The sequence below is a fragment of the Helianthus annuus genome, chromosome 10 (assembly GCF_002127325.2).
Source record: "Helianthus annuus cultivar XRQ/B chromosome 10, HanXRQr2.0-SUNRISE, whole genome shotgun sequence".
Taxonomy (NCBI): Eukaryota; Viridiplantae; Streptophyta; class Magnoliopsida; order Asterales; family Asteraceae; genus Helianthus; species Helianthus annuus.
Window position 1 is genome coordinate 151,001,951 of NC_035442.2, and position 20,422 is coordinate 151,022,372.

Genomic DNA, 20,422 nt, shown 5'->3' on the forward strand with positions numbered 1-20,422 from the left:
CGATAAATCACGGTTCGATTATCTACTTTTGGTCAACGGCATGAAGGTGATACCTGAGTAAACCGCTTTGGCTAATCGTTTGTGTAAATATTTTCTTTCAAAATTCGAAAAATACAAAAAGATTTTCACTTTCTTAATCTTTTAGCTTTTTAGGGGGAGAAAATTTCAAGAAAATACAAAAATATTAGAAAATCTAAAAAAATCCAAAAAGATGTCTTTATGATTCTGTGTTTTAATTTGAAAAATTCAAAAATCAAAAAAAAAATAGAAAACCCAAAAATGAGTTTCTTGGAAAAAGGAAGGTGATGATATTCACTGGTGTGGTCGGTCAACATGGTTAAAATCGTTAAACAAATGATAAGTATCTCTTCTAACGATGTATCGGTAGGCTCACAATCAAACTAAAATGTGCAGGATGATACAAACCTAACAGACTTCAAGTCAGGTGGGAACCATTCATTGGCATATGGTCTTGGTACCGAAATTTCGTTTGATAGATTGCCAGGTTCTGAGATATTCGGTCTTTATGCTGCTTATCATCTGGGTATCCAGGTTGTATCTTTTACCGAAAAATAACGGGGACGCAAGTCTAGATCTTCCATGATACCATACATACGTGTACATATTGCATCCGACCTCAATAAGTGATAAACAATCACATGTCCAAACAAATAAGTGATAAAATATCACATCTATCCGGGAGTCAAGTTCGTCTCTCTGCTGTACGAAAGTACTGACCTGTTCACGGACTTGCTCCTGTGCCCTCATGCATCGAAAATCAAGTTCCTCATCAATAAGTGATTCTATCACACATGGCTTGTTTTCAAATCAAAATAAGTGAGTATCTCACATCTTATACGGTCAAACAGATGATAATCGGTATACTCACCGGTAAGATGAATTCTCGTGCATACCTTGATACGGGAATGTGTCGTGAAGTGGATTCACATCGACTTGTAAGTATAACTCTTACCGTAAAGCGTATCTCCTAAGTGTGATTACGTTTGATAAGCATGAGTTTATGTGGACAACAATATCGATAATCGAGGTAGTATACTTATCAAGAACTTTAAAACAGAAATCAAATCATGTTGACTAAGACCGTAAGCTGGTATGATTCCTTATCCTTGAAACTCGCAAAAGTTGCATCTGTACAGTTGATTATCTTGTCAATTTCAATTGCATTTAGTTTAGTTTTCAGCGTTTTAAGATTTATTTGTAGTGTAGTATTTAAGTTTGTTTTTGATTATGCCAAAGATGTTTGCTTAGTGTTTATGACCGGAAGCCTGAAACCTACTTCATAAATCGTTCTTGTTTTTGAAAACTCAAACGAATGTCAAAATGGTAAATTGCTAAAACCCTGTGTGCAGTATGCAAAATGTTTCATGCCTTGGTGATTTTGGAATAGAAGTCGACGAATCAAAACTTGGTTGACGAATCAAACTGATGTTGACGAAACAGAACTGGTCAAAGTCAGCCTTAGGTCATTCTGTTTCATGTTGACGAAACAGATCTGTCTCGTCAAAGACTTTGACGAAACAGGGAGCCCAAGTCTGTTTCGCCATGGGCTAATTTCACAGGCCCAAGCTCAGGCCCATTTCCTGTTTCGTCAAAACCCAATCCTGATTCGTCAAACCTCAGTTTCGCTAAAAAGGTGGGTCGGTGTACCAAAAGTCTTTATGTCAGAAGTTTTTGGTTCACTTTTTTCAAAAACACTCAAGTTCAGTTTCTTCATCTTCTCTCCAAACACCAAAACCCCATATCTTCGGTTACACCATATCTCTTACAAATCATCAGTGTCTTCATCAAAATCTCTTATAAATCAAAGGTGCAAACTTGTTTATGTCATGATTTTCGTATTGTGTACCGACGGTTTTCACCGGAAACCGTTCGGAGACCCTTTGTGACCGATGTTTACATTTGATATTAAATGTGGTGATTTTAAACTTGTTTGGTTTGCCTATTGACTGTAAAATCTAAGTGTTTCAATGGTTGTTTTGCCTATGTTTAGGTTTGAGTTTTGGGATGAAAAACAGAGTATTGTTTTGCCATATGAATGTTAGGGTTTCTAAATGGTTATGACTGAAAACAGAGAATTTATCAATTTTAGGATAGATTTATATCTTGTTGTTGGTTATTCACTGTTGTTTGTGATAGTCTACACTTGCTGTAACTGCTATTTGGCGAAACACCCAAATCTCAAACCGACTCCGGCGAACCCACCAAGTAACTAGGAATATCAACCTAGTTAGTTAAGTGTTGTTAAAATGCCAATGAAACTTGGTTAATAATACTTGTATAACTCTACAAAAGTTGAGGGACTAATAAGGTAAAAAAGAGAAATGGTTTAATAAATAAAAATCAAAAACACCAAAAACACACACTTAAGTGTGTTCTGGGCGTGAGAATCACAGGAGCAAAAAAGGGCTCCTTCAAGCTAACCCTAAATCACTCAAAATCAGCCAATTTCAAGCAAGAAATCAAGAGCAAATCAAAAATCAAGCTGAAATTAGTGATCACCAAGCCTAGGGGATCCCAAGGTATGTCAAATTTCACTATTTAATTCCATCTCAGATTCTTGATGAACTTATGAAATCGAAATTCGAGCTTGCATGATTGATGTTTAGGTGAAACTAGGATGAATCCAAGTCTAGGAACAAACCCTAGTCGAAAAATTGATGAATTAAGATTGAAAAATAGGAATTTGATAACCACCCATATATGTGTAAGTGGGTTTTTATATCATTGTGATGGACACATGATTTAGTATCTTAAATTGCGAGAAAATTGATGTTATGATGCAAGATAGTGATATTGTTCATGAATATTAGACCAAGGGTTTGATTGTTGTGAATAAAACTTGGTTAAAATTAATTAGGAGCTAAATTGATGAAAGTATGAAAATCATGCCCACAAGGTGTTTGATAAATTGCCTAAGTGAAAACATAAAGTTATGGAAGTATGATAGAACTTGAAAAGAATCATATGCAATGATTCTTGACAAAATTGGAAGATATGGATGCTTTAAAGTGGTAATTAAATAATTAGCCGGGTTGTTCACTATAGGCGACTCGAGCGAGAAGGTAGGTAATAAAGCCGGGAGCGACACGCGGCATAAAGAGAAGATCTAAGGTACGTGGCTTGTCACCCCGTTACATTTATGTAGACAAGCTTAGTTTGAATATGTGTAATGTTGATATAACGAAAAAGGTTGTGTTTGGTATGTCATTGAAGTGATGGAATTCACTCGACAACCAAATGGGTCAAACTAATAGTTAAAATAAAAGTGATTAAAATGAAGACACCATTTGGTAAAAGTTATAATGGGTCGAACAATTTAAAAATATTGTTTTTAAGTAATAAGAACCATGGCGCAAACCGGAATAGGTTCAAGGGGCATGATGGTTGATACGTGCAAAATGCAACATATAAATTATATTAATTGTGGCATAAAACTAACCCTTTTTTTAGTACTAATGTTGGAAAAAAGTGTGTTTTTGTCTTCCTTTTGTATTTTCAGGACTAAATGAGCTCAAATTAACAAAAGAAGCAAAAAGACAGCAAAATCTAACATAAATACAAGAAAACGGACAAAAGTGGATTGCCCGACCCCTCGACAGCATCCTCCCAAGCAAAACAGAGAAGGAAGAAGACTGAACACGCCCCGTGCTCAGCGAGCACGGGGCCGTGCCCAAGAAGCAGCAGAAAAGACAAACTAATAGAAGCTTCTATTTCCCACCACGGGGCCGTGCCCAGCGGACACGGGGGCGTGGTCAGAGTACTGCAGGCGCATTTATTGTAATTGCGAATTACAATTAATGAAGAGAGAGAGTGTCAGACGGACACGGGGCCGTGCCCAGGCCTCTGTTCAGCCTATAAATAGGAGTGCTTGGAGCCATTTCAACTCATCCCTTGGCACACCACCTCTCTCACACTTCACCCACCACCCACCACCACCATAACACCATCATCCACCACCATCATCCATTGTCCATCATAGAGTGTGTGAGTCGTCTCGGGATCCAAGATTGATCGTAAGAGTTCTTGACAATCAAAGGCCATGTTTGCCTAAGTCTCTTACATCACTTGGTGAGGACAAGTGTCTAGTGTAATACTTTTTATTTTTAATCTTTTGCACTTTTTATTTGGTTTTGTATTAATGACTTTAATAACTAGTTTCTTATGTTGAAGGTGATTCTTCCTTATCGTTTGTCCGTGGTGTCTTGACATTATTTTACTGTCTATATAAAATAAAAGATTTTCACCATTCATATCTCCACGGTCTATATGGAGGTATGTTGGCTACCTGGTCGGGGGTTAAGGGAACGGTTTGGTAAGAGTCTTGCCCTTGTTCAGCGTTTAGAGGTCCTTCAAGGGACCTGGGTCAAATTTAGTAGGATCTCCATCAATACCCAAAGGTATTGGATGGCGGGGATCCAAACTCTTTGACCCCCTCATAAGTTAAACTACTATTAATACTATAACCCGACTATTTAGGACCGTATCCCTGCTGACTCAGACTACTTAGTCGAGGGTAACGTCACCTTCAAACGAGGGGCCTACCATAATTTGCATTAATAACTTAATTAATTATCTTTCAATAATCCGACCCTTTAGGATTGTATCCTTGCTGACTCAAACTACTGGGTTGAGGGTAACGTCACCTTCAAAAGAGGGGCCTACTACAATAACTAAGATAATCTCTTAAACAAGTGCAAAAGTGCGAAAATAATCAAAGGTTACACTATACACGAGTCGGATCCAAGTGATTCATCTTGTCTATCTGTTTTATTTTTATTTTTATTTTTCAGCATTTATTTAGTTTATTTTCTTAGTTTTAAAAATCTTTTTCTAACATTTTGATTTGATTAGACGTTGAGGATAAACCGGTACTAAAAGCTCTTGTGTCCTTGGACGACCTCGGTATCTTACCAACACTATACTACGTCCACGATGGGTGCACTTGCCCATATGTGTGTGTAGTGTTAGTAAATATCGTGTTTTATAAATTTAAAACTTGGCTAAAAAGTGTAAAAAAGGCTTAAAATATATACCTAAAACATATACACACTAGCACGCATCAAGTTTTTGGCGCCGCTGCCGGGGACACAAGGATTTTAAGAAAGTTAGGAATCAACGGCCTTATCATTTTTTTTATTTTCTTTTTATTTTTTTAGGATTTTCTTAGTTTTTCAGCTTCTGCAGAGTTCAGCACAGGCCGTGCCCGCTGAACACGCCCCGTGCCCAATCTTTGGAACTGGCAATCCTGTTTTAAGTCAGACAGTAAGCTGAACACGGGGCCGTGTCCATTCAACACGCCCCCGTGCCCAAGATTCAGTTGCTGAAAACAGAACCGTAAGATCCCGACGGTTGGTAAATTCTGACACAAACATGAGTGTTGACGATTTTTTTTCTTTCGTGTTGATGCATTTTTTTATGTGTCTGTTACTAGTCTTGTAATTATGTGTATTTTGTACGGTCTTTATCAGTTATCGAGTCTGTATTCGTAGTCGACAAAGTCGGATATCCTCCTATCCGCTTGTGTCCGACGTGTTTTGTCTCTCTTTATATGTATTTGTCGTAAAACAATGCATGTCGCATCTAAGGGTATTTCTGTCATTTATATTTGTGATGTTTGTGCCTTGTCTGTTTGCTGTCTGTTTACAGCAAACAGATAACAATTTGCAGGCCTTGACGAAACAGGTCTGTTTCGTCAAAGAGATGTCGACGAAACAGACTTGTTGACTTTGTTTGTGTTTCGTCAAGGTAGTCAACGAATCAAATGTGATTCGTTGACTGTTGGGCTTGTTACTGGGCTAACTTCTGTTTCGTCGGCCCATGTTCAGTTTCGTCAAGGAGATAAGCCCATCTGCTATATATAGGCACAGGATGTTCACAGTTTGGTCAGAGATGAGAGTTTACCCTTGAAGCTTGTAAGAACTTTGTTTGTATCAGTTACCAGATCTCATCCAGTTAATCAAACGATTGTGTTTCTTTGGTTAACCTTGTGTTTGTCTTGTTCTATGTTTGATCGGCTAAGTTAAGTGGATTCCGCACACTTAACTTTGTTTGCTATAAACAAGGATTCGGTAGTGAAAATCGATCCTCCGATTTAGGGACCTACAAGTGGTATCAGAGCATTGGCTCTTATCCTTGTTTAAAATCAAACATAGTTCGGGTTGTTGAACAAGTTGTAGGGTTTTTATAAGATTTTGGTTCTTGAAACTTCATATTTTTCTGAAAAAGTTATCATAAACTGTTGACTTACTTGGGATTTTGCTAAAATTTTAGTGAAAACCTTGCTTGATTGTGTGTTTTTCATACTTACAAGTTGGTTTGTATCCCCACCGAACACCAACGTGCCGACCTGTTTACAAAAGCATTCGATAAATCACGGTTCGATTATCTACTTTTGGTCAACGGCATGAAGGTGATACCTGAGTAAACCGCTTTGGCTAATCGTTTGTGTAAATATTTTCTTTCAAAATTCGAAAAATACAAAAAGATTTTCACTTTCTTAATCTTTTAGCTTTTTAGGGGGAGAAAATTTCAAGAAAATACAAAAACATTAGAAAATCTAAAAAAATCCAAAAAGATGTCTTTATGATTCTGTCTTTTCATTTGAAAAATTCAAAAATCAAAAAAAAAATAGAAAACCCAAAAATAAGTTTCTTGGAAAAAGGAAGGTGATGATATTCACTGGTGTGGTCGGTCAACATGGTTAAAATCGTTAAACAAATGATAAGTATCTCTTCTAACGATGTATCGGTAGGCTCACAATCAAACTAAAATGTGCAGGATGATACAAACCTAACAGACTTCAAGTCAGGTGGGAACCATTCATTGGCATATGGTCTTGGTACCGAAATTTCGTTTGATAGATTGCCGAGGTTCTGAGATATTCGGTCTTTATGCTGCTTATCATCTGGGTATCCAGGTTGTATCTTTTACCGAAAAATAATGGGGACACAAGTCTAGATCTTCCATGATACCATACATACGTGTACATATTGCATCCGACCTCAATAAGTGATAAACAATCACATGTCCAAACAAATAAGTGATAAAATATCACATCTATCCGGGAGTCAAGTTCGTCTCTCTGCTGTACGAAAGTACTGACCTGTTCACGGACTTGCTCATGTGCCCTCATGCATCGAAAATCAAGTTCCTCATCAATAAGTGATTCTATCACACATGGCTTGTTTTCAAATCAAAATAAGTGAGTATCTCACATCTTATACGGTCAAACAGATGATAATCGGTATACTCACCGGTAAGATGAATTCTCGTGCATACCTTGATACGGGAATGTGTCGTGAAGTGGATTCACATCGACTTGTAAGTATAACTCTTACCGTAAAGCGTATCTCCTAAGTGTGATTACGTTTGATAAGCATGAGTTTATGTGGACAACAATATCGATAATCGAGGTAGTATACTTATCAAGAACTTTAAAACAGAAATCAAATCATGTTGACTAAGACCGTAAGCTGGTATGATTCCTTATCCTTGAAACTCGCAAAAGTTGCATCTGTACAGTTGATTATCTTGTCAATTTCAATTGCATTTAGTTTAGTTTTCAGCGTTTTAAGATTTATTTGTAGTGTAGTATTTAAGTTTGTTTTTGATTATGCCAAAGATGTTTGCTTGGTGTTTATGACCGGAAGCCTGAAACCTACTTCATAAATCGTTCTTGTTTTTGAAAACTCAAACGAATGTCAAAATGGTAAATTGCTAAAACCCTGTGTGTAGTATGCAAAATGTTTCATGCCTTGGTGATTTTGGAATAGAAGTCGACGAATCAAAACTTGGTTGACGAATCAAACTGATGTTGACGAAACAGAACTGGTCAAAGTCAGCCTTAGGTCATTCTGTTTCATGTTGACGAAACAGATCTGTCTCGTCAAAGACTTTGACGAAACAGGGAGCCCAAGTCTGTTTCGCCATGGGCTAATTTCACAGGCCCAAGCTCAGGCCCATTTCATGTTTCGTCAAAACCCAATCCTGATTCGTCAAACCTCAGTTTCGCTAAAAAGGTGGGTCGGTGTACCAAAAGTCTTTATGTCGGAAGTTTTTGGTTCACTTTTTTCAAAAACACTCAAGTTCAGTTTCTTCATCTTCTCTCCAAACACCAAAACCCCATATCTTCGGTTACACCATATCTCTTACAAATCATCAGTGTCTTCATCAAAATCTCTTATAAATCAAAGGTGCAAACTTGTTTATGTCATGATTTTCGTATTGTGTACCGACGGTTTTCACCGGAAACCGTTCGGAGACCCTTTGTGACCGATGTTTACATTTGATATTAAATGTGGTGATTTTAAACTTGTTTGGTTTGCCTATTGACTGTAAAATCTAAGTGTTTCAATGGTTGTTTTGCCTATGTTTAGGTTTGAGTTTTGGGATGAAAAACAGAGTATTGTTTTGCCATATGAATGTTAGGGTTTCTAAATGGTTATGACTGAAAACAGAGAATTTATCAATTTTAGGATAGATTTATATCTTGTTGTTGGTTATTCACTGTTGTTTGTGATAGTCTACACTTGCTGTAACTGCTATTTGGCGAAACACCCAAATCTCAAACCGACTCCGGCGAATCTGATGTCGGCGAATCAGATTTGGGGAAACAGACAGTCGGCGAATCACATTGTTGACGAATCAGATAGTCAACGAATCAGATTCGTTGACGAATCACAATAATCTTCTGTTTCGTCAAAGCCTTGTTTGGCGAATCAAAATGGTCAACGAATCAGAACTGGTCAACAACCAATTTTGTTTCGTCAAGTGCATTTCTGTTTCGTCAAAGAATCTTTTGACGAATCAGTATGGGTCAACAAAACAGATCTGGTCAACAGTCAGGCTCTGTTTCGTCAAACCATTCTCTGTTTCGTCAAATTATGTCTGTTTCGCCAACCATGCCTTAGTAAATTTTACAGTTTGCAGTTTGTTCACAGTGGACATGGTTTGACATTCTATATGTCAAATGGATACATGAACTTGTATCCATACATGTCCATATCTATATGTAAGTGATTATTATTTATTGTGGACGTTTTAAACTTGCATATGGCACCTAAAGAAGGTAAACGGAAGCCGGCGACAAAGAAAGAAAATAAGACGGAGGAGGAAATCATGTCTGAAAAACGCCACAACCAGGTTGCATATTTGGATCCTGAGGAGAAACTTGTTGAGCTTAAAGACATTACTAGATGGATCCGGGAATCACGTATCAACTATGCTGTTACATTCTCAACGCCTGTATACAAGTCCCTCATCAAAGCATTCTGGGATTCGGCGAATGTTGGTCAAGTGGATGGCAAGGAAGTTATCAGTGGACGGGTAGAGAATGTGGATGTGATTGTGTCACCGGATATTCTCAATGAAGTCCTACAGTTACAGGATAGTCCGGACGCGCCAGATTCTGTCCCGATTAGGTGTACGCGAGGATGTTTATTACGGATGAAATGCACCGGAGATATCTTTAGTATGCAAATTAACAACGGTGATCTGCCGCTAAGATACAAGTTTCTGCTACACATTCTGATCCAGTGTTTGAGCAACAAACGGGCCGGTTACGACATGGCTAGCAACGAACTCGTGGGTCTTATGGTGGCCTTAGTGCTAAACAAACCGTTTAGCATTTCAAGGTTCATCTTTGAGAACATGAAAGAAAATTTAACAAGGACTGGAAAGAACAGCACCATTGGAAGCAAGTATTGGATGTATCCACGGTATCTGCAGATGATAATGAATGTTCAACATCCAAGTCTTCCAAAAGCAGACAACGATGTGCTGAAGATGGAAGCTATGAACTTCCACTCATTACGACTCATCAAAAACTTAGCTCATAAAAGATACAAGGAGAGCGTTCCTCCAAGAAAATTATTTGGTGCTCTTCATAACACAGCGTACGTTGCTCCCGCAGACAACAAGTGGCGTCATGAAGAAAGCCAATCTGATGATGAAGAGCCTGAGTTAAAAAGAATGATGAGTGAGAAGTTCGGTCCTGAACCAGTTGTGTCTGATGAATCGGACAGTGATGATGATGGTGATGAAGGTGGTGATGCTGGTGATGCTGGTGCCGTTGGTGCATCAAGTGTAGGAACCACTGGTGGCACATCAGCTGGTGGTACTTCAGCTGGTGGTACCTCAGCAGGGGGAGTGTCAGCTGGTGACACATCAGCCGGTGGTGATGATGAGGCTGATTCAGATTCTGATGATGATCTCTTGCTTGAACCTGGATACGAGATGTATCTGGATGAACGCGGGGTACGAAGATACAGAAAGATCAGACAGGAAAATGATCCGGAATATGTTCCTTCTGATCCTGAAACGGAACGTGCAAGAAAAAGGAAAGCCGGAAAATCAGCAGAGCATCAGAAGAGAAAGAAAGCTCGGAAATACTTGAGTACCTCCTCCTGAGGTTCTGTGCCACAAGCTCCTATTCCAGAACCACCTGTAGTCTCTTCTCCTCCTGCAGCTCAAACCGTTTCTCCACAACCTACTCCACAACGATCCATGGCTGCTGCAATCAGAGCAACCACTTCTCAACAACCGAGTAGTGAACGTCAAAGGATCTACTCAGAGATGACTCAAGAAGAAAAGAATGATTTTCTGTTCCATCAATATGAGGCTGCAGCAGACCGCATTCAAAGACAGAGTGATTTTATTCGTATCACTAAGAATGATCAAATCCATCATCAGGTAGAGACTGATAGGTTGAAAGCTACTGTTGGTGAACAGCAAGCTACTATCCAACGCCAACAAGCAGAGATCGATCTTCTTAAAGCTGAAAATGAACGGATGAAAGCTTCCGAAGCTGAAAGGAATAGAAGGAGTTCAGTTCTCCAAAAATTGGCTGAAGACCTGAGAAATAGATGCGATGTGATGAAAGAGTGGTATGACTCGCGGAATACCACAATACTTGAAGGGGCCAGGAAGATGAGTGCTAACTTCGATTTTCTCCGCAAACGAGTTGCTACTTTGTGGGAGGATAGGTGTAAGCAGCAAGAGATTCTGCAGAAAAGGGATGAAGATCCTGAGGATCAAGGGAATCCTGATTCAGCTGCTACACCACAACAGCCCCCAGCTGGTACATCATCTGCTGTAGTCGTTTATCAACCGTCAGTGATAGGGTCATCTGAAGGGGCATCCAGTGGTACTGTTGGTGAAGAACAACTACTTGAAGCTTTAGCTGGTACACCCTCTGTCCCTAGCTCAGCTGACTTAGCATTGCAGGTTGTGCATCCAATTACTGGAGAATCTCTTGAAGAGGGTGAGATTGTTGATGATCTCACGCCTCAACAATTGATCACTTTGAAAGCAATGCGAGACGTTGATGATGAGGAAATTGAGAAGATGCCGAGTGAGCCGGAATCTGCGAATGTTGAAAATGTTGATGAGATTGTCTTTAAAGGTGATGTGAAGAAATCATCATATGTGAGACAAGATGGTACCGAATTTGCTCCGTTTGATGAGGACTGGTTGAAAAACAACGTTGAAGATATTGATGAACACCTGAAAAACCGTGATACTTCAGAGAATGCCACAGATGCGTTCGCTGCGTGGCGTCAACAGTTTTTGTCAAAGGTTTCAAAGCCAGTTCCAGAGGCTGCACAAGTTGATTTCTTACAGCTAGAAAAGGCTAAGCCAAGTGGGCAAATACTGTGTTGGATGTTTGTTAAGGAAATTCACTGTGTTGCGATCAAGAGGGAGTTCGGGATCCAGTATTTTAGATCGCTGCTGAGTATCTTATCTTTGCCATTTTATGATGTGGCTGCCTTGACAAAGATAGATCTCATTAATCGCTCAGGATTTGATGGTGCGACGCTATTTGAACGTTTGATTCGAATGAACAAGAAATCGAGGTGGAAAGACAAGTCTTACAAGCCTCAGTTCCCCAGACATCAGCAGATAAAGTTCACGCTTGATCCGGAAACCAACACCGGGAGATACAGGCTTGTGTACGAGCCGGTGAGAGTGGTTGAGAAGATTCCGTTAATGCCGATGCAGCAAGATTTTCTTGGTGACATGCGTTTGTGGTGCTACGATTCAGATACGCATGAGGTAGTGATTGTGTTTAACGATGATAAGAACTTCAGGATACTAGATCCGATGTGGCTGGTGAATATGTCTGCATCCGACATCGCCAAACTATACCGACACGACATCTTTTACGAAGACAAGGATGCTCACCAAGCATTGAAGTTTCAACGTGTTGCTTGCTACTGCTATTACCGGGGGATACATTCGGACAGTTTCTGGTCCGAACATCACTGAAGAAGAAAGATATGAAGACCGAAGACAAGCAACAGACAAGGGGGAGTTTGTTGATGCATTTTTTTGTGTGTCTGTTACTAGTCTTGTAATTATGTGTATTTTGTACGGTCTTTATCAGTTATCGAGTCTGTATTCGTAGTCGACAAAGTCGGATATCCTCCTATCCGCTTGTGTCCGACGTGTTTTGTCTCTCTTTATATGTATTTGTCGTAAAACAATGCATGTCGCATCTAAGGGTATTTCTGTCATTTATATTTGTGATGTTTGTGCCTTGTCTGTTTGCTGTCTGTTTACAGCAAACAGATAACAATTTGCAGGCCTTGACGAAACAGGTCTGTTTCGTCAAAGAGATGTCGACGAAACAGACTTGTTGACTTTGTTTGTGTTTCGTCAAGGTAGTCAACGAATCAAATGTGATTCGTTGACTGTTGGGCTTGTTACTGGGCTAACTTCTGTTTCGTCGGCCCATGTTCAGTTTCGTCAAGGAGATAAGCCCATCTGCTATATATAGGCACATGATGTTCACAGTTTGGTCAGAGATGAGAGTTTACCCTTGAAGCTTGTAAGAACTGTGTTTGTATCAGTTACCAGATCTCATCCAGTTAATCAAACGATTGTGTTTCTTTGGTTAACCTTGTGCTTGTCTTGTTCTATGTTTGATTGGCTAAGTTAAGTGGATTCCGCACACTTAACTTTGTTTGCTATAAACAAGGATTCGGTAGTGAAAATCGATCCTCCGATTTAGGGACCTACATTTCGGCACTCTTATGGTACATGGTGTCAATTATATGGAGGCAGACATAAAGAGTTAGAATGTTATTTTCTAAACTATAAGCCCCACTATATAGACCCATCATTTCCCTGTATCCTTAAAAGGGGCGAAAGTAAAAATAATCCTTATCTCTCCCTCGAAAGCGCCCAACCAGATATTTTAGGAGAAATGCTTCTTGATGAACTATTTCAACTAGAAGATCTGATTCTTAATGGTTAAAAGAACTAAGGATGGATTTTCTAGATTCATCTCAAGACAATAACCAAGAAGAAGTGTTGGGATCGCATTCAAACAACCTCGTTGTTCCCGATAATACCTTCGACTCTAGCAAAGACGTGGACGATAGTCGTCCCTGTGTCGATTGTGCCGTGAAGGACTCTCCATCGACTTCGTTCGGTGCATACATAGACCTGAGCGATTCGGCATATACCTTCTTTAACGAGAGCCCGGGAAAGGGTTGGACTTGTCCACCTAAAATAAACATAGGAATTACCCTCACTGACAACCTCTTGCGTTCTCATCTTAGTCTAGAGCAATTAAGGTATCTTAGGCACTTTGGGGTTGTTCAATCCAGTAAGGAACCACCCGATCCGGATAAGTTCCTTAGAAATAGACAAACTTCATAAACAGCCCTTCAACACGGGGCCGTGCCCAGTCAACATGCCCCCGTGTCCACCAAAAGATTCCCTTTTGTCTTTTACGTCAGAATACGGACAAACTGTGTCAGGATCCTACCTGCACACGGGGCCGTGTCCAGCACGCTGTCGTTTTCTATAAATGCAGCCAAGAATTCTGCACATTTGGACCATCTAAGGACAAAGATTTGAAGGAATCTTCTCTTAGCTATCCTAGGTATGTTCTAAAAGAAGGTTCCAACAAACCATCTTGTCCTTTCCTCTTTTATCCATTTCCTTCTCCTTCATCTTTCTCCAAAAACCTCCATTAAAGTTTGAAATTTCAAGCTTTGAGGAAGGGATTATTGAGTTTTGTTCAAAGAATCTTGTTAAAAATAAGTTGTATAACATTGTTTTAAGTTACTAATGTTCAAAAAGACTTCACAAGTTCAGAAAATAACTTAGAACTTTAAGATTCCTTGTTTCAAAACTCTGCAGAAAGATGAACACGGGGCCGTGCTCATTGAGCACGGGGTCGTGTCCAGACCACTGTTTCAGAAAAATAAGCTATTTTCAGTTTGTTTTCGTAGAATGTCGAGTGAAAACAGCGAAACATCTTCCGTGCATTCATCAAACAGTCGAAGAGGGAGAAGGCCTTCCATTGAACCTACACTTGTGCACTATGTCATAGCATTAAGGGAGGCTCTCGATGAAATGACTTCAGTAGAGGAGGTCCTAATTGATCGTATCAACTATCTTACGGTAGGCTTAGAGAATAGCTTCCAAGAAATTAACCTCTTGCACCAGAGGTTAAATATTCTTGTAACACCTCCGATGGAACCCGTCCTCCCTCAAGAGGATTGGAACCTAGCGCTTGAAGTTAACAACCCTACCGGGTGGGACGACATTCCGGCGGAACCTCCCCTTGAGCATTTACAAGAAATCCCGGTGGAAGTCGCAACTCCTCAAACTAACGCTAACGAGCCCTCTTTTCTCCTCCCAAGGGAGATAGAGGAGTGGCTCGCCGACATATGAGGAGGCCATGCCCGGAAGAAGGAGTTCTATAAAGCCACAACCAACCAAGACTATTTGCTTCTTGGAAATTTTGCTAATTAAAATAACTTGTAGGCTAGAACTCCATGGTTTATGCTTCTTGTGTTTTCTTATCTAACTTAGTAATATTTAGGATTATGTAATTCTCTCTATGAATGAATGGATGGTTTTAAGGTTTGAATGGTGTTATAAGAAATAAAACACACTCTGGATGGTGAAGGATAACAAGGGAAATGAGAAACATGGCCCATGCACGAAAACAGGGCCATCCGACAACAATTTCTTCATTACAGTAAGCTCAGCACGGGCCGTGTCCAGCCAACACGGCCCCGTGCTGAACATCCTGCAGAAAATTGCCCAGTTCAGGTAACTGGACACGGGCCGTGTTCATGAACACGCCCCCGTGTCCAAGCTTCTGTTTCTTTTCTTTAATTTTTGTTACTGGCACCTGAACACGGGGCCGTGCCCGGTCACCACGGGGCCGTGTCCAGACTGCCAGTAACATAAAATTATGCTTTTAACACTATTTTACACATTCAATCAACTTAAAAACGTATTTTTGGGACACATTGAGGACAATGTGTAATTTAAGTGTGGGGGGATGCTAAAACCTTGAATTTCGCAAGTCCTAATAACAAGCCTTACACAAAACTCTATTTGGAATCGCTAATCACCCCAATTTTTTTTTTCAAAAATTTGCATTTTTTTTACTTGTCTAAGTTTAAGTTGGGAATTCTAACTCTAACAAGGTTATATTTTTACAAATTTACAACCGATAGCGTCGTGATAAGAAGAACCAACATAAGAAAATTATGAAACGACATGACAAACTTAGTTAAAATTTGATTATATATACTTGATCACATAAAAACCCATTCCCACAAAAGTGAGTTTTGAGCCTTTATAGAGCATACAAATACATATCTTTACACTAAATGCTCATTTTTCGTTTCTTGTGTGAATAGCCGCTTGGTTCTTATGACTCTAGAACTTGCCACGATAATTCATTCCCGGTCCTTACCAACTTAAACCCAAGTAAGTAAATGATGGAGGCATTAGGACTAACCCTTTTTCTTTCAACACCATTATTTTCATTTTACCTACCCAAAAATTCCCCTTAGTTAACCCCTTTGAGCCTAAACCTTTTCATTTCTTAACCCAAAACCCCTTTTACCCACCAAAAATCCCTTTTTCATTTTTTACCCCTTATTTTAGTAACAAAGCTTGGTTTCGTGTGACTATTGAAAAAAAAAATTTATGAATGATGATGAAGTTGGAAATAAACAAACAAAAGCTTGTTTGAATAAATACTTCATTGAAAATAAAAAGTCACAAAAACAAAATGTTTTACGAAAGCCAACGCTTTTTACGCCTTTCGCCCTTTTCAACTAACCACTAACCCAACCACCCACCTTTAGCCCAAGCCTAACCCTTCACCCAAAAAGTCCTCTTGATATTTACAAAGGTATAAATATAAAAAGGAGGAGGATTGATTGCTTGGCAAGCTTATGGTAGAAATAAGTTCCACGCCGCTCTCGAGTGATTCACTAAAAATACACCTTCGGCCGAGTGTGAGTGACTTCCCCCGTGAGATACGTGAACTTGTATATAAATGGAATTTTAAAAAAGGTATGTTATGCCTTAATAAATAATATATCTTATGAAATGTTTTTAATAAATCATGATGAATAGGATTTTAAATAAATAAAAATAAAACCTAAACGATCTTGGAAAATCCCGACACTCTATGACAAGCCCAAAAATCTTCTCTTCTACCCATTCCATTTGGTAGTGAATAAAGCCACATTATAAAGAGTTTTGCTTGAGGACAAGCAAAGATTCAAGTGTGGGGGGATTTGATACGCGCAAAATGCAACAAATAAATTATATCAATTGTGGCATAAAACTAACCCTTTTTTAGTACTAATGTTGGAAAAAGTGTGTTTTTGTCTTCCTTTTGTATTTTCAGGACTAAATGAGCTCAAATTAACAAAATAAGCAAAAAGATAGCAAAATCTAACATAAATACAAGAAAAGGGACAAAAGTGGATTGTCCGACCCCTCGACAGCATCCTCCCAAGCAAAACAGAGAAGTCAGAAGACTGAACACGCCCCGTGCTCAGCGAGCACGGGGCCGTGCCCAAGAAGCAGCAGAAAAGACAAACTAATAGAGGTTTCTATTGCCCACCACGGGGCCGTGCCCAGCGGACACGGGGGCGTGGTCAGAGTACTGCAGGTGCATTTATTGTAATTGCGAATTACAATTAATGAAGAGAGAGAGTGTCAGACGAACACGGGACCGTGCCCAGCGGGCACGGGGCCGTGCCCAGGCCTCTGTTCAGCCTATAAATAGGAGTGCTTGGAGCCATTTCAACTCATCCCTTGGCACACCACCTCTCTCACACTTCACCCACCACCACCATAACACCATCATCCACCACCATCATCCATTGTCCATCATAGAGTGTGTGAGTCGTCTCGGGATCCAAGATTGATTGCAAGAGTTCTTGACAATCAAAGGCCATGTTTGCCTATGTCTCTTACATCACTTGGTGAAGACAAGTGTCTAGTGTAATACTTTTTATTTTTAATTTTTTGCACTTTTTATTTGGTTTTGTATTAATGACTTTAATAACTAGTTTCTTATGTTGAAGGGGTGTCTTGACATTATTTTACTGTCTATATAAAATAAAAGATTTTCACCATTCATATCTCCACGGTCTATATGGAGGTATGTTGGCTACCTGGTTGGGGGTTAAGGGAACGGTTTGGTAAGAGTCTTGCCCTTGTTCAGCGTTTAGAGGTCCTGCAAGGGACCTGGATCAAATTTAGTAGGATCTCCTTCAATACCCAAAGGTATTGGATGGCGGGGATCGAAACTCTTTGACCCCCTCATAAGTTAAACTACTATTAATACTATAACCCGGCTATTTAGGACTGTATCCCTGCTGACTCAGACTACTTAGTCGAGGGTAACGTCACCTTCAAAAGAGGGGCCTACCATAATTTGCATTAATAACTTAATTAATTATCTTTCAATAATCCGACCCTTTAGGATTGTATCCTTGCTGACTCAAACTACTGGGTTGAGGGTAACGTCACCTTCAAAAGAGGGGCCTACTACAATAACTAAGATAATCCCTTAAACAAGTGCAAAAGTGCGAAAATAATCAAAGGTTACACTATACACGAGTCAGATCCAAGTGATTCATCTTGTCTATCTGTTTTATTTTTATTTTTATTTTTCAGCATTTAGTTAGCTTTATTTTCTTAGTTTTAAAAATCTTTTTCTAACATTTTGATTTGATTAGACGTTGAGGATAAACCGGTACTAAAAGCACTTGTGTCCTTGGACGACCTCGGTATCTTACCAACACTATACTACGTCCACGATGGGTGCATTTGCCCATATGTGTGTGTAGTGTTAGTAAATATCGTGTTTTATAAATTTAAAACTTGGCTAAAAAGTGTAAAAAAGGCTTAAAATATATACCTATAACATATACACACTAGCACGCATCAATGGTATTAATCGACCATCATACGTTGACAAATGGTCATGTCGACTAAACGGGTCAAATAGTGTGCAAATACCATTTGACAATAATAACTGACGACTACTTGTTGAGTTTTTGTGATAACAGGAAATAACATGTGATTGCATTGCTTTAACTAGAAAATTTAAAACAAAAGGTATATATACGGGTCGATGCTATAACCCGAGCCAGGTACGCACATTTAGAGTTTTAGTAGAAGTGATATTTTGGTCAAATTATAGCGAAAGTCCTTTGTCGTAAAATAAGGGACTAAAATTAACCAAAAAGCCCTTAATAGGTAAACCGGGTAAACGACCCTTAGAGGTTGTTTAGGAACATGTGTTGTGATTATGTAGCCCTTAGACACGTATATGAGTCTTAGGCAAAAATCTTTTGTGAGTTAAATGCCCTAAAGGGGGGTCATTAACGTAAAATAACTAAACGAAGGGTAAATTGGGATTTCGGATTTTCTTAAGTTAAATCCACCGCAAAAATAGTTGTGGTGGAAAATAAGTAGGCACTTAAATTTGGAAATGTGAGGCGTGAAAAGAAAAGAGCGGATTTGATGCTTAAATGCATAAAAATCCCCAATCGGGTCAAAATGAATTACGCGCGTAACTTGGGTGTTTGTTGCGTATTTCACAAAAGTTAGGAATCCAAGATAGAGATTTAAAGTTACATATTAGTTTATGATTTATGGCTAACTAGGAACAAGTTTAGAGGTCCTAAATACAAACGGGTCGAAATATTGATTTTGAACAATAAGCCGAATGCTTAAAGATTTAGAAATTCATTAGTTTTAAATGTTGAATTTTACTCCACAAGATGGAGAATTAAATTACGAGCACGTAGGAAAAAGAATCGCGTAAAACAGATGTGTAGATCGAAAGTTATGCACATTTTTGTGAAAAGAATCAGAGCTGGAAAATGCAGCATCTGCTGCAAATCATTCTGTCCAGAGAGCTACCGTAACTTACGGTAGAGGCTGAAGTGTTACGCTGGAATTGTACTGCCTTACGGCAGCCCCTGGAAGCCCAGTGGCTACCGTAACTTACGGTGGCTACCGTAAGTTACGGTAGCGCCCAATTATTGTTGTTAAAGTTTTGTTTCGCGAATCCATTTGAACAAGTTTTAAACTGTATGACTAAAAGCATTTCATGTTTACGGAATGTAGGTTACCTAGCAGTACCGGATGATGACTGAGCCCGACGAAGAACCGAACACCCGAGATCAAAGCTTCCGCGAATAGTTTTCGTCGTCACGTTTAAACGGCGAATTAAATTACAAAATATTGAAATGTTTTATTTAGTAAATTGTTTTAACAAACTCGTATTATTAAGTGTATTTTAACCTTATTACACTATTATAATTGAAATTTTTTGGATAATTGATTAAAATGGACTTAGTGTGTTACATGCTGACTAATTGCAAGACTGTTTGTCAGGCTTCCAATGCTCACACACGGTGATAAACAATGCTAATCTGAAATTGGAGAACCGTTGTGAATTTGCTTACTGATTATCTAGGGCTAAATTTGTGTATTTGCTTACTGATTGTTGAAAAGATTTGTTGAAATCGAAGAAAAGAGTAAAAAAGATGAAATGAGGCGTGTTATGTTGGAAACTGAGGTTGAAAATTTGAAGTGTGAGAGTGGAGTGGAGTACTGAACACCATTTAAATGTACTTTCATGTATGTATAAAAAAAACTTGATAGCAGCTTTTGCAATGTCAGATAGTGTTATTACAAGCAACTATGTAAACTACCCCCTGCACAATCATATTTGCAAGTAAAACATTTAACATCTCATTAACGCAAATGCAATACTTACAAAATTTGGTAGGCACTAGTTATCAATACAAAAACTTAACACGAGAAAAAACTAAAAAAGCGGTGAACGCTGAGGGACATATTTAAATGTGGAACTGACAAAAACGCAATAACGTTGACGATTTAGAACTACGAACTTACTTAAACGATGTTCTGATATGGGTCTGTTAAGAATTTGGGTGATGATGAAGGTTCATTTGGGGAGAATGTTCTGGAAATTGAAGGAAAAGAACTTTGTTTTGGTTTGATAGGTTTTATTAAAAGGGTTAAAAAGCATACACACCCACATCCCTTTGATCATCATAACCAATAACCTTCACCTTTTCCCCGTCAC

At 39.0% G+C, this 20,422-nt stretch overlaps 1 long non-coding RNA gene across 2 annotated transcripts; it reads left to right on the forward strand.

Moving 5' to 3' along the window:
- Nucleotides 1–2,414: 2,414 nt before the first annotated feature.
- LOC110882861 lies at nt 2,415–19,581 on the forward strand. Of its 2 annotated transcripts, none has more exons than XR_002560258.1 (3): nt 2,415–2,540; nt 3,067–3,132; nt 19,435–19,581. It is a non-coding gene; the product is annotated as an uncharacterized LOC110882861 (long non-coding RNA). The 2 variants fall into 2 exon arrangements; XR_002560259.1 differs by lacking the exon at nt 19,435–19,581 and adding an exon at nt 3,521–3,559.
- Nucleotides 19,582–20,422: the final 841 nt, after the last annotated feature.